The 16,658-nt window shown below is 41.8% G+C and overlaps 1 protein-coding gene across 6 annotated transcripts in view; it reads left to right on the top strand.

The window, feature by feature from the left end:
• Positions 1–16,658, top strand: part of SGSM2 (small G protein signaling modulator 2) — a 470,219-nt gene that overhangs the window by 141,115 nt on the left and 312,446 nt on the right. The window contains exon 2 of one of the 6 annotated variants that reach the window (XM_068265984.1): positions 13,940–14,036. The exons of the other annotated variants lie outside the window; for them this stretch is intronic. The gene's annotated coding sequence lies outside the window, so the exon portion shown is untranslated. The remainder of the gene's footprint in view (positions 1–13,939; positions 14,037–16,658) is intronic. 6 annotated transcript variants of the gene reach the window in all.

Here is a 16,658-nt window from a genome sequence, read left to right as displayed (position 1 = left end):
CATCTCGGATGGGGGCCTCCGCACTCCTGCCGGCGAGTGGTGTAGGGCGGGCAGCGGAGTCCGTGAGCTCGGCGGACTCCGGCGCACGCTCGCTGCCTGGGGGGTCGCCCGCCCTCTCGCCGGCGCGGAGGTGGCAGATCACGCGCGAGAAGACAGGAGCTTTATTGTTCCAGGAGAAGAGTCAGCTGACCAGGCAGGTCAGCTGACTCCTGCAGTGCTCTGGATTGGCTGGGGCTCTGGGGCGGCGCTGAGTAGCTCTCTGGCTACAAATAGGACTTGCTGGTCAGTAGCAAGTTGTTTGCTGTCGTGAATACTTAGGTGTAAACGCTCAGACCTTAGCTCAGTCCCTAGGTGTTGATATCAAGGACGTCACACCCCAGTTTAGGATTGTATTGCATATTTATCTGTGTCTTGACTTTCGCTATCCCTGACTACTCTCTCCTCTTCTCGATTTTGTACCTCTGCCTATCTGATTCTTAGTTGCCGACCCTGCCTGTTAACGGACTCTGAATCAGCCTTCTGTTCTTGTACTGCTGCCGTCTCTCTGTTGCCGGCCTGTCTGACCTTTCTTTTCCCCAGTGGAACGTCTCCCACTGGTGGGAAATCTCTGAGGCTTGCCTCTCCGAGACGCCTGCCCTAGCAGACGATTACTGCCAAGGGCTGAGATCCCAATCTTCACCTGGGCCGAGGATCTCACACACGGGGTTCCCATTCAGAGGTAACCACACCTCTGAGGAATCACCGTGTGGTGGATATTTCCACAATCTTGTATATTGTACAGTTTTGATTGTCATTTTCTGCATACGGTATCCAGAGGTTAGTTGCACTTGCATTATTGGTGATTCTGCAGATCATCAATAATCAGGTGACTTCTGCATTATTGGTGATACTGCAGATCACTAATAATCAGATTCTCTCTGCTTACTGACACCGATCGTTACACAATAACTTTATCAATAATTATGACAACTAAATGATCTACATATTGTTTTTTTTTCTTCAGGACAAATAAGGCTTTTTTTGTGGCTGATAATTGTTTTTAGTAAATACCTTATTTTCTATTCATTTTAAAAGGAAAATAAGGAAAAAAGTGAAAAAATACACAATTTATCAACTTTCATAGATTATAGCTTTAATGTAAACAGTTCTATGGTACATTCAACCAACACATTTTATTTGTCTATCTCTCCTGTTTATTTAAACAGTTCATTTGTTTTCATAATGTATTAGTAACACATTGTATAAGCTACTAAATTGTTACATCTGCCTGATTCTGGAATGATTATTTTACACTTGTTTACTTATTAGCCCTGCCATTGAATTCCCTGGGGGGAGAAGAGGGGTTTGCTGTCACTCCTCCTCAACTGTATAGCGTTTTTATCAGCTCAGAGATAAATAAACAGTGTTATCTAGAATTTTGTAGGGAAGAGAGTGCAGAGACTTATTTTCACATCATGGGGCAGCAACTGGTTAAATACCTATCCTACATGGATGTAGGTGATTTCTCTCCCTCCCTCTCTCTGCCTCTGTCTGAACCATCTGTAATATCTGAAAAGGGATTATATTGTAATCCATATCTGTTAAGCTGGCCATACACTTATCGATGTTTTACATTTATATCAGGGCAATTTGATTGAATCTACTTGAAATCGATGCTGCAAACGATTCCTGATCAACTGATTTTTGGCCAAAATCGGTAGACTGGGAAACAGTTGACTCGGTCATTCCTGTAGGATAGATTTTGGTCAATTAGGGGCAGGATTACATTGCTAGCAGCATTCGATTTGATGAGTGGTGAAGCTACTTTCACCTGTCCAACAGTGTGGTTGCCTCATCCTCTCTTAGCTCCTGCTTCCCAGGGCACTTGCGTGATGCAAATGCTACAGGCCAAATAGAGGTCTCTAGTGGTTATGTAAGGTACATGTCACAGTGCCCCTAGTGTTTGTCCTATATATAAGATATGTCACAGAGGCATCACGGGATTCGGGAGAAAAGAGAGGAAGAAGCAGACAACAGGGAGAGAAGAGACGGTAACCGGGCAACGGACAGGTGAGAGAAGCTCTGCCACTCCCCCCAAATGCTCCAGGTGAGGACTGGGAGACCCAGCAGGCGCGCGCAGATTTTAAATCAATTTCATGCTCAAATCCATTAAAAACCTGTGTGTAGTGTGTGGAGGGATTCAATCAGATGGATGATCAGATAATGATTGGAAAGGCATCTATCAGTGGGCCATGTTGACCAGTGTATGGCCACCTTGCGTGACCAGTGTGTGGCCACCTTGTTGACCACTGTACACACTACGAGTGGGGATGCGCAGTGGAATGCACCACACAATGTAGCAGATGCATCAAAACTAGTGCAATGAATATTGGGGCTGATTGGTACAAAAGTGGAGCAGATGCCTACATCAAGAATTGTGATTGGTTGCTTTGTGCTCTAGTTTTGCTCAGGTTGTGCCCCAGTTTTCTTTGCATTGGCATAGAATTTTAAATAAACTTCCATCATCATCTCCAGTATAGAGGAAAGCAATGTGTGATGTTCCCAGTTAAAGTGGCTATACGCTATACAATATTTTTTAAAGGGAACCTTAAGTGTTAGGAATATGGAGGCTGCCATCTTCAAATCACTAACCCAGATAAAAGAATTTAGATAATAAGATATTTTTTATTTTATTTCATTATACTGTGTATCATCACAATTCCACTTTAAAGCAAATCTGAACCGAAAAGAAACATATGACATAATTAATTGTTTGTGTAGTATGGATAATAAATAGGACATAAGTAGCAAAGAAATAAACAAGGCACCTGGCCCGGATGGCATGCATCCTCGGGTCCTAAGGGAATTAAGTTCAGTTATAGATAAACCCCTTTATCTTATCTTTTGTGACTCTCTTGCAACTGGCAAAGTCCCAGTGGATTGACGCAGTGCTGGGCCGAAATTACGCATTAGCGTAATTATGCATCGTAATTCACTACAAATGCACCGTAAGCGTTACGTGTAAGGTTACGGTATTACGCGTAATTAATTACGCTTAGACCGTAGGTTACGTTATTACGCGTAACAAATTACGCGTAAGACAGTAAACTCCCATTAAAATTACACAGTCTGTCGTAATCGCGTAATATTACGCTCCCGTATAATATAAAAAAGCCACCGACTTTAAGGGTTAATAGCAAAGCCCCCTTAAGTGCTAAGAGCCTCAAATTTGGAGAATATATTAAGGAGATCAGAAGGAATAAGAGGAAATTTTTTTTTTCAAAAAGACCTTATAGTTTTTGAGAAAATCGATGTTAAAGTTTCAAAGGAAAAATATATACATTTAAAAACCCGCCGACTTTAACGGTTAATAGCAAAGCCTGCTTAAAATTTAGGAACACCAAATTCACAGGGTATATTAAGGGGATCAGTGGGAATAAGAGGAAAATTTTTTTTTCAAAAAGACCTTATAGTTTTTGAGAAAATCGATTTTTAAGTTTCAAGGGCAAAAATGTCTTTTAAATGCGGAAAATGTCAGGGTTTTTTTGCACAGGTAACAATAGTGTTTTATTTTCATAGATTCCCCCAAGTGGGAAGAGTTTTACTTACTTCGTTCTGAGTGTGGGAAATATTTAAAAAAAACGACGTGGGGTCCCCCCTCCCAGACCTCTTTAACCCCTTGTCCCCCATGCAGACTGGGATAGCCAGAATGCGGAGCACCGGCCGCGTGGGGCTCCGCACCCTGACTATACCAGCCCGCATGGTCCATGGATTGGGGGGTCTCGGAAGGGGAGGGGCAGCCAAGCTTTCCCCTCCCCCTCCGAGCCCTTGTCCAATCCAAGGATAAGGGGCTCTTCTCCACCTCCGATGGGCGGTGGAGGTGGAGGCCGCGATTTCCTGGGGGGGGGGGGGGGTTCATGGTGGCATCTGGGAGTCCCTTTTAAAAAGGGGTCCCCCAGATGCCCACCCCCCCTCCCAGGAAAAATGAGTATAGAGGTACTTGTACCCCTTACCCATTTCCTTTAAGAGTTAAAAGTAAATAAACACACAAACACATAGAAAAAGTATTTTAATTGAACAAAAAACATAACCACGAAAAAAGTCCTTTAATATTCTTAATTAACCATTAATACTTACCTGTCCCTTTAAAAGCCAGTTCCCACGCAATATCCTCGGAAATATACTAATCAGTTACAATGTAACAAAGTTGTTACAATGTAACAACTTTGTTACTTTGTAACACCACCGCACCCAACGTCACTCGCCGCTCACCCAGCCGGCCGCCGCATACACTCTAAGTCCCCGCCGGCTCCCGCCGTCCACTCCGCCCACACCTGTCACCCATATACATGCTGGCACCCATGGGTGCCAGCATGTATATAGGTGACATGTGGGAGAGGCGGGGAGGGCAGTGAAGCCGGCAGGGACTTAGCATCCTGAACCCGAGAGAGCTCTGAGCTATATAGCTCAGAGCTCTCTAAAGCATCTTTGTATTTGGGCTCCAAGGAGCCCCATTGGTCCTTAGCAGACCAATGGGGTTCCTTCAAATCAGAAGGAACCCCATTGGTCTGCTAAGGACCAATGGGGCTCCTTGGAGCCCAAATACAAAGATGCTTTAGAGAGCTCTGAGCTATATAGCTCAGAGCTCTGTCGGGTTCAGGACGCTAAGTCCCCGCCGGCTCCGCTGCCCTCCCCGCCTCTCCCACATGTCACCTATATACATGCTGGCACCCATGGGTGGTAACAGTAAAAAAGGGCGCAGGAGGCTAGTGGACAAATCGGGCGCCGCCATTCACTCCCATAATAAATATCGTTTAATGGGCGCCCGATAGGAAAAAAGGGCGCCGGAGAAAAATAACGTTTTAAAAGCGGCGTTTTATTACTGCTTCTCATGATTACACATTATTTAATGATTTATACATTTTTAAATATTATTTTTAAACGAAAAACAGTACAATATTTTTTTTCAAACATTATTTTTAAACGAAAAACAGTACACATTTTTTTTTTACATTATTTTTTAAACGAAAAAACCAACAGGGGGGTCTTAGGTTTAGGCACCAACAGGGGGGTCTTAGGTTTAGGCACCAACAGGGGGGTCTTAGGTTTAGGCACCAACAGGGGGGTCTTAGGTTTAGGCACCAACAGGGGGTCTTAGGTTTAGGCACCAACAGGGGGGTCTTAGGTTTAGGCACCAACAGGGGGTCTTAGGTTTAGGCACCAACAGGGGGGTCTTAGGTTTAGGCACCAACAGGGGGGTCTTAGGTTTAGGCACTAACAGGGGGGTCTAGGGGTTAGGGGTAGGTACAGGGAGGGTTACTTAGGCACCAACAGGGGGGGTCTTAGGTTTAGGCATCAACAGGGGGGTCTAGGGGTTAGGGGTAGGTACAGGGAGGGTTACTTAGTAATTTTTTTTTTAAACGTTATTATACGTTTCACTATTTAAACGAAAGATTAACGTTTTTACAATTGCCGATTTAATGCACATTATTTAATGATTTATAACTTTATAAAACATTAATTTTAAACGAAATACAGTACAATACATTTTTAAACGTTATCCATGCTTATCGTTTAAAACCCCGCGCCCTTTTTTCCCAGCGCCCCTTTTTAACGTACGCCCCATGGGTGCCAGCATGTATATGGGTGACAGGTGTGGGCGGAGTGGACGGCGGGAGCCGGCGGGGACTTAGAGTGTATGCGGCGGCCGGCGGGTGAGCGGCGAGTGACGTCGGGTGCGGTGGTGTTACAAAGTAACAAAGTTGTTACATTGTAACAACTTTGTTACATTGTAACTGATTAGTATATTTCCGAGGATATTGCGTGGGAACTGGCTTTTAAAGGGACAGGTAAGTATTAATGGTTAATTAAGAATTTTAAAGGACTTTTTTCGTGGTCATGTTTTTTGTTCAGTTAAAATACTTTTTCTATGTGTTTGTGTGTTTATTTACTTTTAACTCTTAAAGGAAATGGGTAAGGGGTACAAGTACCTCTATACTCATTTCTCCTGGGAGGGGGCGTGGGCATCTGGGGGACCCCTTTTTAAAGGGGACTCCCAGATGCCACCATGAACCCCCCCCCCCCCCAGGAAATCGCGGCCTCCACCTCCACCGCCCATCGGAGGTGGAGAAGAGCCCCTTGTCCTTGGATTGGACAAGGGCTCAGAGGAGGAGGGGAAAGCTTGGCTGCCCCTCCCCTTCTGAGACCCCCCAATCCATGGACCATGCGGGCTGGTATAGTCAGGGTGCGGAGCCCCACGCGGCCGGTGCTCCGCATTCTGGCTATCCCAGTCTGCATGGGGGACAAGGGGTTAAAGAGGTCTGGGAGGGGGGACCCCACGTCGTTTTTTTTTAATATTTCCCACACTCAGAACGAAGTAAGTAAAACTCTTCCCACTTGGGGGAATCTATGAAAATAAAACACTATTGTTACCTGTGCAAAAAAAACTGACATTTTCCGCATTTAAAAGACATTTTTGCCCTTGAAACTTAAAAATCGATTTTCTCAAAAACGATAAGGTCTTTTTGAAAAAAAAAATTTTCCTCTTATTCCCACTGATCCCCTTAATATACCCTGTGAATTTGGTGTTCCTAAATTTTAAGCAGGCTTTGCTATTAACCGTTAAAGTCGGCGGGTTTTTAAATGTATATATTTTTCCTTTGAAACTTTAACATCGATTTTCTCAAAAACTATAAGGTCTTTTTGAAAAAAAAATTTTTCCTCTTATTCCTTTTGATCTCCTTAATATATTCTCCAAATTTTAAGGCTCTTAGCACTTAAGGGGGCTTTGCTATTAACCCTTAAAGTCGGCGGCTACCTAACATTGATCCATGCGTCAACTTTTCCGCTTGGCAGCATGACCTTACGCATGAATTGCTAGTAGGATTTTACGCGTAAGCCTATAACGTAACAACCTGAATTACGGTATTCTTACGCGTAATTGCGTAAGGGCTATGCGTAATTACAGACATGTACCGAAACTGAATGTCTCGCCGTAAGCGTAATTCCGTAATGCGTAATAGCGTAAAATTACGCGTAATGATCCGTAAGCGTAGCTTTTTCCATTACGCCCAGCACTGGATTGGCGTACAGCCCACATTTTCCCATTATTTAAGAAGGGCAAAAAATCAGATACAGGAAATTATAGACCTGTAAGCTTAACATCAGTTGTATGCAAACTATATGAGGGGTTACTAAGAGATACTATACATGACTTCATAGTAGAAAATAATCTATATTATTATATTATTATATAATTTCTCAGCATCAACATGGGTTTACTAAAGACAGGTCCTGTTTGACTAACATGCTCAGCTTTTATGAGGTAGTGAATGCTAATATGGATATTGGGAATGCTGTAGATGTGATATACTTGGACTTTGCAAAGGCCTTCGACACTGTTCCCCACAAAAGTCTGGTGCAAAAGTTGAGGATGCAAGGACTGGGGAAGAGTCTGTGTTCATGGATAGGGAACTGGCTAATGGACAGAAAACAAAGAGTTGTGGTCAATGGATCGTACTCAAAATGGGAGACTGTTAGCAGTGGGGTCCCACAGGGGTCTGTTCTGGGTCCAGTGCTCTTCAATTTATTTATTAATGACCTAGTAGATGCAGTAGTGAGCAATGTTGCTATTTTTGCAGATGATACAAAATTGTGCAGAATCATCAACTCTCAGGAAGATAGTGTCACATTGCAACAGGATCTGGATAGGATGGCTACATACATGGCAGATGAAATTCAATGTTGACAAATGTAAAGTCATGCATTTTGGACATTCTAATGGTCTAGCACCATACAAAATAAATGGGATACAGTTGGGGACATCAAACTTGGAGAAGGACTTAGGAGTACTCATTGACAACAAGTTAAATAATCGTACTCAATGCCAAGCCGCTGCAGCTAAAGCTAACAACATTTTGGGATGCATTAAAAGGGAAATAAAAACTCGAGATGCTAGCATAATATTGCCCCTCTTTAACTCTCTAGTAAGGCCACATCTGGAATATGGAATTTAGTTCTGGGCACCACATTACAAAAAAGATATTGCAGTTTTAGAGCAGGTGCAGAGACGAGCAACAAAATTGATACGTGGGATGGAAGGTCTCACTTATCAAGAAAGGTTAGATAAACTGGGTTTATTTAGTCTAGAGAAAAGACGCCTTAGAGGGGATCTAATTAACATGTATAAATACATCAGAGGGCAATATAATAGCTTGGCGGATGAGCTTTTTGTCCCTAGACCTTCTCAAAGGACTTGAGGACATGATCTGCGCATGGAGGAAAAACATTTTAGCCATTTATTTAGGAAAGGGTTCTTTACATTATTAGTGATTAAGATGTGGAATGCATTGCCACCGGAAATCGTTATGGCAAACTCTATACCTGCATTTAAAGGGGGCTTAGATGCTTTCCTTGCATTGAAAGACATCCATGGCTACAATTACTAGGTAATGCCTAATGATGTTGATCCAGGGATTTTATCTGATTGCCATCTGGAGTCGGGAAGGAATTTTTCCCTTTAGGGGCTAATTGGACCATGCTTTGTAAGGGTTTCTTTGCCTTCTTCTGGATCAACAGGGATATGTGAGGGAGCAGGCTGGTGTTGTACTGTATACTGGTTGAACTCGATGGACGTATGTCTTTTTTCAACCAAAATAATTATGTAACTATGAAAAGAGTCTCATTTTTTTTTATTTTCAGGTATATAGCTTTATTTAAAACATTGCATCAGACTTTCACAGTTTCAGTTTACAATCCACACTTTGTACTGTAAGCTGTAAAACAAAACAGATCTCCCTTTGAACTTTCTTGCAGTAAAACCTTGTCACAAACTGTCTCTCACTTTTCGATGTTTAAAGGATGTGAGAGGGATAAAGAGGCTGATATATTTATTTCCTTTTAAGCAATACCAGTTGCCTGGATGAGTCCTGCTGATCCTCTGCCTCTAATACTTTTAGCCATAGACCCTGAACAAGCATATGCAGATCAGGTGATTCTGACATTATTGTCAGATCTTATAAGATTAGCCGCATACCTGTTTGTGATGTTATTCAGACACTACTGAAGCCAAATAGATCAGCAGGGCTGCCAGACAACTGGTATTGTTGAAAAGGAAATAAATATGGCAGCCTCCATATTCTTTTCACTTCAGTTGCCCTTTAAAGGACAACTGTAGTGGACAGTATGGGGAGGCTGCCATATTTATTTCCTTTTAAACAATACCAGTTGCCTGGTAGCCCTGCTGATCTATTTGCCTGCAGTGGGGTCTGAATCACACCAGAAACAAGCATGCAGCTAATCTTGTCAGATCTGACACTAATGTCAGAGACGCCTGATCTGCTGCATGGTAATTCAGGGTCTATGGCTAAAAGTAGTAGAGGCAGAGGATCATCAGGACACATCCAGGCAACTGGTATTGTTTAAAAAAGAAATAAACATGGCAGCCTCTGTATACCTCTCGCTACAGTTGTCCTTTAAGCTCTTCAGAAAACAGGACTGAGTTCAACCAAATTGGTCAACTAGCTCCGAGAAGTTTTGCATAGATATCAACTCAAGTTTGTTAACTTTTCCTGTAATAGAAAAAAAAAATATGAGATTCTTTTCTTTGCTACTAATGTTCTATTTATTATCCATAATTATATTATTATTATTATCATTATTTATTATTATTATCATTATTTATTATTATTAATATTATTATTATTATCCATTATACACATATAATTCATTATCTCATAAAAAAGATTTGCTTTAATATCTGGACATATAATGAAATAAATAAATAGTTGTGTACTGGTCAGGGCCGGTTCTAGACTTTTTGCTGCCCGAGGCAAGCCCCCCCCCCCCCCCAATTGGAATGATCGCACAGCAACCGACAATTTGCACCGCATATTATAGCTGTGGTGAGCCCCCCAAAAAGACACCCTCAGTATAGGTAGGTAGCCAGGTATAGGTGCCCCCAGTATTGGTAGCTAGGTACCGTTGCCCCCAGTATAGGTTAGTCAGGTACAAGTGCCCCCAGGATAGGTTGGCCAGGTACTCTCTTCACTTCCTGTTTCTGTCTGGTGCTGCCCCCAGACTTCTGCTGCCTGAGGAAGTCGCCTCACTTGGCATCATGGGTGGACCGGGCCTGGTACTGGTTATAACATTTTTACAAAGATATACGGTAGGTATGCAATGTTATTATTCGATAGATCTAATAAGCGAGAGCTGTTGCAAAAAACATAAAAAAAAAAAATCTCCATCCTTGTAGATTTCATCTTTTAAAAATATTTCTTTTCTACTCACGATCCAACAACAATTTTACATACTTATAATGCAAATACTGGATAAAATCAGTTACATTTGTGTCAGGCATATAATTCAAGGATTGCGCTTCCAGCAGCATTGACATTTACAATAACAACGGCAGATTGAAGGCTTCTCCAGGTACCTGCAGAGAATCCCACCACTTCCAATGTAAGGAGTGACACAGCTGCATTGAGGTGCTAGAGAAGTAGAAGGAATTATATCGTACACTTCATCAGGAAAATGATCGAGGATACGGCCTCAGGTCGGGGGCTCAGAATGTTTTCAGCCATGTTCATTAAAAAAAGCCTTGTGGTATTGTTCTGCTGTAGGACATACTTTATCCTGCCAGATGTCGGCATCGTTGACATATTCAGAAACCATGGGAGATGGAATGTTCCTTCACATACATGCAGATCATCTCAGCACATAACCTTTATATCTTTTTTAGAATATAAAGGAAATGTAAAGTACTGAAAACAGAGTACATTATGTGGATTAAAACCATTGCAACATCTCGTTTGGAGCTAATCTGCATGCAATTCAAAGCAAACTACTTTTATGAGCAAGCTATAAAATGTTCTAAAAGATAACCATTCACTAAGCCAACTCATAGACACGCATTTAATTAGTTAATTTAAGATAGAGTGATACGTAAATAATCCATGTAAAATGAGTACAGAATTCATTATATTAAGAAGTTATACAGAAATTACGATATCTATAAAATGTTTATGGCAATAAGTTCATTATATCCAATAATATCAGAGTCTATTACTCATGTAAAGTTGAAAGTCTGTATTTTTACTCATTTTCCCATTTATGTACTCGTTTGACCATAAACGTCTTGTAGAAGTATTTAGTGCATCTTAGTAAAATTAAGTCTGTACTGGTTTTAAGAGGATAATCTATCTATCAACGGGGTTTATTCTATAAACAACATTAACATTGCTCTACGGTGCCACTATTTGCATAACGCGTGTTATAGAAGCAACATGAGAGTTGTGTACATTGTGCTATATGCTATATAAGTTTCAAAACAAAATCATGTCAAAAATTAAATTAAAATTTCAACTTTCTAATCACAAATAGAAATCCTCCTCAAATATGGATGCAGAAATAAATCTACAGATGCAGAAATAAATACCATACAGTGTTTACCTAAAACATCTCTCTTGTGTGGTACAACAACTAAGGGCCAGTTCACACGCACACCTGCACATTATTTACCGCTGTTTATGCAAAAGCAGCATTTTGATCTTTATTTTTTCCACTGTCTGAAAGCAGCAGGGTCTGGTCGTTCTGGGGTCCATTAGCGTTGCACTCCTATGTCCCCCTGCGGGATGAAAAATGACGATCGATGGGAATCGCAGCTGAAAGTCGGCAAATGCTTTTCTGCACGCTTGCAGAAAAGCATTTGGATGAGACTCTGGGCAGGTGATTGAGATATCCGCCTAAACCAGCCGTAGAGGTCCATACACACGCTGGTCTAAACTCTGAGTGGTGCACCATAACGACTGCCTTGGCAGGGGTGGTCATTATGGTCAGACCAGCGTGACTATATCAGGCACACAACGATTGCATGAAGATCCGGCGTGTTAGATTTGTAGCAATGCCCGGGCACAGCACAATGTCATTGTTCTCGCTGCTCCCACCACAAGAAACTTCTCCATTACACCTGCTCATCGTTTCTCCGCTCCCCCCTGCATAGCAAAAGACGCATCCTGTGCAAAGGCTGATTACACTTCTGTACAGTGTTGTTAGTGCACTGTCGCCTTTGGCTGGTGACGCCTCTGTTGCGATGCGTGCGTGGGGGGGGGGGGGGGAGGGAAGGGACGACAAGCGCATCTGACATAGCAGCTTTCAGCGGGTGGGGATGTGCCAAGAACAATCCCATTGGGTCATGCTTAGGCATAGCTAAAGGTCTGACATGCAAGATCTTTAGGGATTGTCATTGTACACATTCTGGTCTGCTGCAAGACTCTTAGCCTTGGTGGTCGTTATAGTCCGTCACGGCTGAGTTCCGACCAGTGTGGCAATTAGTGTCATTCTCTGTACAATATACAGTATGGTATTAGTTTGAATTTTCTGTAATGCTGTAATATGTGCCTACCGCCAGTTGGTGGTGCACATACACCAATATAACTCTTTCCAGGCCTGTTTTCAGCATGGACGAACCATACAATTTTCATGCAATCTGACTGGACAATTTTTATATCATCTTACCAACATCCATGTAGTATAACAGCACTTGGTGATTGATTGTACAGCCAGATTGCATGACAATTGTATGGTGTGTGGCCACCTTAAATCTATATGAAAATAAACAGTGGATTACATTTACTAATCTTTACGATGTGCTAAACGAGCATTACACACATTGTACAAACCAGGAACATGCAGTGTTGCCAACTCATCCCTTTAATTACTGACACATATGAATTATACAGGTTTTGTGGCTAGGTAGATGCAGTTAAGGCACTGATTATGTGCAAATAGCCCCAGAACCTGTATAACTTAGATGTGTCAGTAATTAAAGGGATGAGCTGGCAACACTGAGAACATGTTGTGGGTATAACATGCATAAGAGGCTGACTTAGTCAGTGATACACTCACCAGGTCCGCCAGTAATAGAAATTATACCCACAACATATAGGTGATACGTGTCACGGGAATTACACTACTTGTGTACACCCCGCTAATCCTTGCACTGTTTAGTGATTAGTGAATATACCCCACTCACTGTTGCATGTGTCAGTAATGACACTGGGGCCAATATGCAATTCACTTTTTCACCTGACTTTTCTCTTAGAAGATAATTTTTCATCTTCAATTAAAATAACTTTCCAGCACTTTTTAACTAAAAAACTACCATAAAGTAAATGGAAAAAGGACTATCAAAATTATTTTGAGCATTTTCTTGCTTTCTGATGGCTTAAAGTGATCCTAAAGTAAAAAAAATGACTTTTACTCACCTGGGGCTTCCAATAGCCCCCTGCAGCTGTCCGGTGCCCACGCCGTCTCCCTCCGATCCTCCAGTCCCCGCCACCGGCAGCCACTTCCGGTTTCGCCGTCAGGACCCGACAGGCTGGGAACGCGAGTGATTATTCGTGTTCCCAGCCACAGTAGCTCCCTCTATGCTGCTATAGGGGCCCTCTATGCTGCTATAGCAGCATAGAGGGAGCTATTGTGGCTGGGAACGCGAAGAATCACTCGCGTTCCCAGCCTGTCTGGGTCTGCCGGCGAAACCGGAAGTGGCTGCCGGCGGGGACACGGCGAGGGCACCAGACAACTGCAGGGGGCTATTGGAAGCCCCAGGTGAGTAAAAGTCATTTTTTTAACTTTAGGATCACTTTAAAATGCATTTTATTGACAAAATTTAAAAAATCACCCTGGAGAAACCTCGAAAATGAATTGCATATGGGCCAGTATCTCTATATCCAAACACAACCGCTACAGGTCTTCCCATCAACGTGTATAGTAGCTGTTTTTTACATATTTTCAATGAGAAAAAACAACATCATTTGAAAAAGGCTCACAGATGCATATTAGCTTTTAAGACGGAAGGAAATCCTTTAATTTTATGTATATATAAATTATTCAGAGCTCTCTGATAACAGGGAAACTGAGAAAGATGGCAGAGTCCAAATCACTGACGCTGAGTGTTGTTCAGGAAATTACAAGAGAAGCTGAAGATGGATAGAAAATCATTCTGCAGACACTGAAGAGTACCTGTCCTGTATCACAGTCATCAGTTTTGACTTAACCTTGTAAGTATTGTGCAGGTTGCTCCCCTTTTGTGTTCGAAATGTATCTGTAGAGGGAAACCCCAAAGTGGTACTCACCTCAATAGATGAAAGCCTCCGGATAACGCAGAGGCTTACCCCATACCTATCCACTAGGCCATTCCAGAGTTGCACCCCCTCCCCCCCAACATGCATGCACAATAGGACGGACCCGATCAGGTTCGGCTTTTTCCTCCATGCGCAGGCAGAGTGTTGGCGCAAGCTTTGGTAGTCTCAGCGCTGGAACGGCCTGGTGGAAGAAGACAAGGGAAGGTGCTGGAGGATCCAGAGTATTCCTTCTCCTGATCTTTCTCTTTTTGAACCTCAGAGGTTTACTTTAACATGAAAGTTGGTTCACGTAGTTAATTGGTTTCTCCTAAATTGACCCTAGACTACGAAACAGACACTACACGATACATACATAGACATATGACTATATTAGGGACTAGATTGTGAGCCCCTCTGAGGGACAGTTAAGTGACAAGACAATATACTCTGTACAGCATGACGGAAGATGTTGGAGCTATATAAATGCTAAATAATAATAATATTGATAATAGTCATTCATTTACAGTGCAGCGTTATGCCTTAACGCATGGATTTACCTACAATATTTTTCATGTGTAAAAGTTAACATGTGTAAAGTCTTACAGCTCAAAGCGAATGTCTGTTAACTATGCAACACTTAGAGGAACTCCAGTAAAAATAATGTTATAAAAAAATGCTTCATTTTTACAATAATTATGTATAAATGATTTAGTCAGTGTTTGCGCATTGTTAAATCTTTCCTATCCTTGATTTACTTTCTGACATTTATCACATGGTGTGATTTTTACTGCTGGCAGGTGATGTCAGTGGAAGGTGATGCTGCTTGTTTTTTTTTTTTTGGGGGGGGGCAGTTGGAAACAGCTGTAAACAGCTGTTATTTCCCAGAATGCAACAAGACTCCCACAGTGTGATGTCAGAACCATGGTCCCTAACACTGTGGGAGGCATTTCACCACAATATCAGCCATACAGACCCCCCCTGATGATCTGTTTGTGAAAAGGAAAAGATTTCTCATGGGAAAGGGGGTATCAGCTACTGATTGGGATGAAGTACAATTCTTGGTTACGGTTTCTCTTTAAAATAAAGGTGTGTGGGCAAATAACACGAGCAGCACAGACGTCAAACGTGCCTCAATAGCCAGTCATTTTATGTGTTATATAGCTAACGGGTAATACTTTTTTAAACTGTAAGTCACATAAAATAGCATGGATAAATCCATGTGTTACAGCATACACAACAAACAGGTGTATTATTGGAACTACTGTATGTCCCACTGTCATCCACCTAACTTTATGGATAAAATGTTCTTATTTTTCACAATATTACTGTACTTTATAAATTAAATAGACAGTTTGCCCATTGTAAAATCTTTCCTCTCCCTCATGTACAGTCTTAAATTTATCACAGGTGGTGACATCTTTACTGCTGGCAAGGTGCATCACTGCAGAATGTTTGCTTGTTGTTTTCAAGTGAACATAAACAACACCTGGTCTCCCAGAGTGCACTGGGAGGAGAAGGCTACGTGACGTGACATCATAGCCTAGGCTAAACATCACTGGGAGGGCAGGGTTTATATACCAATATACATCAATGTATAGATAGATAGATAGATAGATAGATAGATAGATAGATAGATAGATATAGGAAGGGTTTTGATTATAAAACCAGGATAGTTAATGTAAAACTAGGTATCCTGAATATGTCATTACGGTGCAGCTTTAAATGCTAGATGATTCCCGGGCCAAGCTGGCCAATTGGGGCTGCTTCTGCGAGAAGAACGTAAGGAAGAAGAGAACAGCACTGCTTCGCTATACAATCACACATTTATATTGCTCCATCTTTTGCATGTAAAGATTAAAACACACATACCAGTAAATAGAGAGCGTGGGTGGTGGGTAGTAAGTGGTAGTCTGACGGATGTTTCGCACTCAGCTGTGCTTCTATTGAGGCTGCTCATGTAAGAATCTAGCATTTGTTCATCGGTCTTCCATTAATATTTCTGTGTGAATTACCTATAGACTTCTATGTTTAACCTCTCCAATGTAAATTAAAACTGCTGAAAGAGATGGAAGCATGTGCATGTTCCATTAAATTACTCAGATACATTTCAATCAATGACATTTAATAAGCACGCACGGATTAACTAATCGGATAGAAGGTGTCCGTGACAGCCAGTGCATTAGTATTTAAATGTCGTCTAGACACCTGTGAAATGAATACAGGATCAGAAATGATTCAGCTATAGATTCCCATTCCATTTAATCAGTGGTGTAGCTACAGAGCTGCTATTATTATTATTATTACGCAGTTGAGTCACAAAAATTATCTTGACCACTGTCTACAGCTGAGGGCAGGGATGTACAGCCAATGAATGAATGCACATTTCATATGCAGACTTTCTGGGTATGTAAGGTGATATGTCAGTAAGTAGGGATGGTTGGAAATGGTTCCATGGAAATTCTGATTTTCGCCAATGCCGATTAACAATCCCACAGATTTTGATTTCTAAATTTCAGTGGAGTCTTTTTTTTTGGGTGGGTGGGTCATTTTTTCCATTCT

The sequence above is a fragment of the Hyperolius riggenbachi genome, chromosome 2 (genome assembly GCF_040937935.1).
Source record: "Hyperolius riggenbachi isolate aHypRig1 chromosome 2, aHypRig1.pri, whole genome shotgun sequence".
Classification (NCBI taxonomy): Eukaryota; Metazoa; Chordata; class Amphibia; order Anura; family Hyperoliidae; genus Hyperolius; species Hyperolius riggenbachi.
Note: the sequence above shows the minus strand (reverse complement) of the source record. Positions and strands in the feature narration are given on the sequence as shown.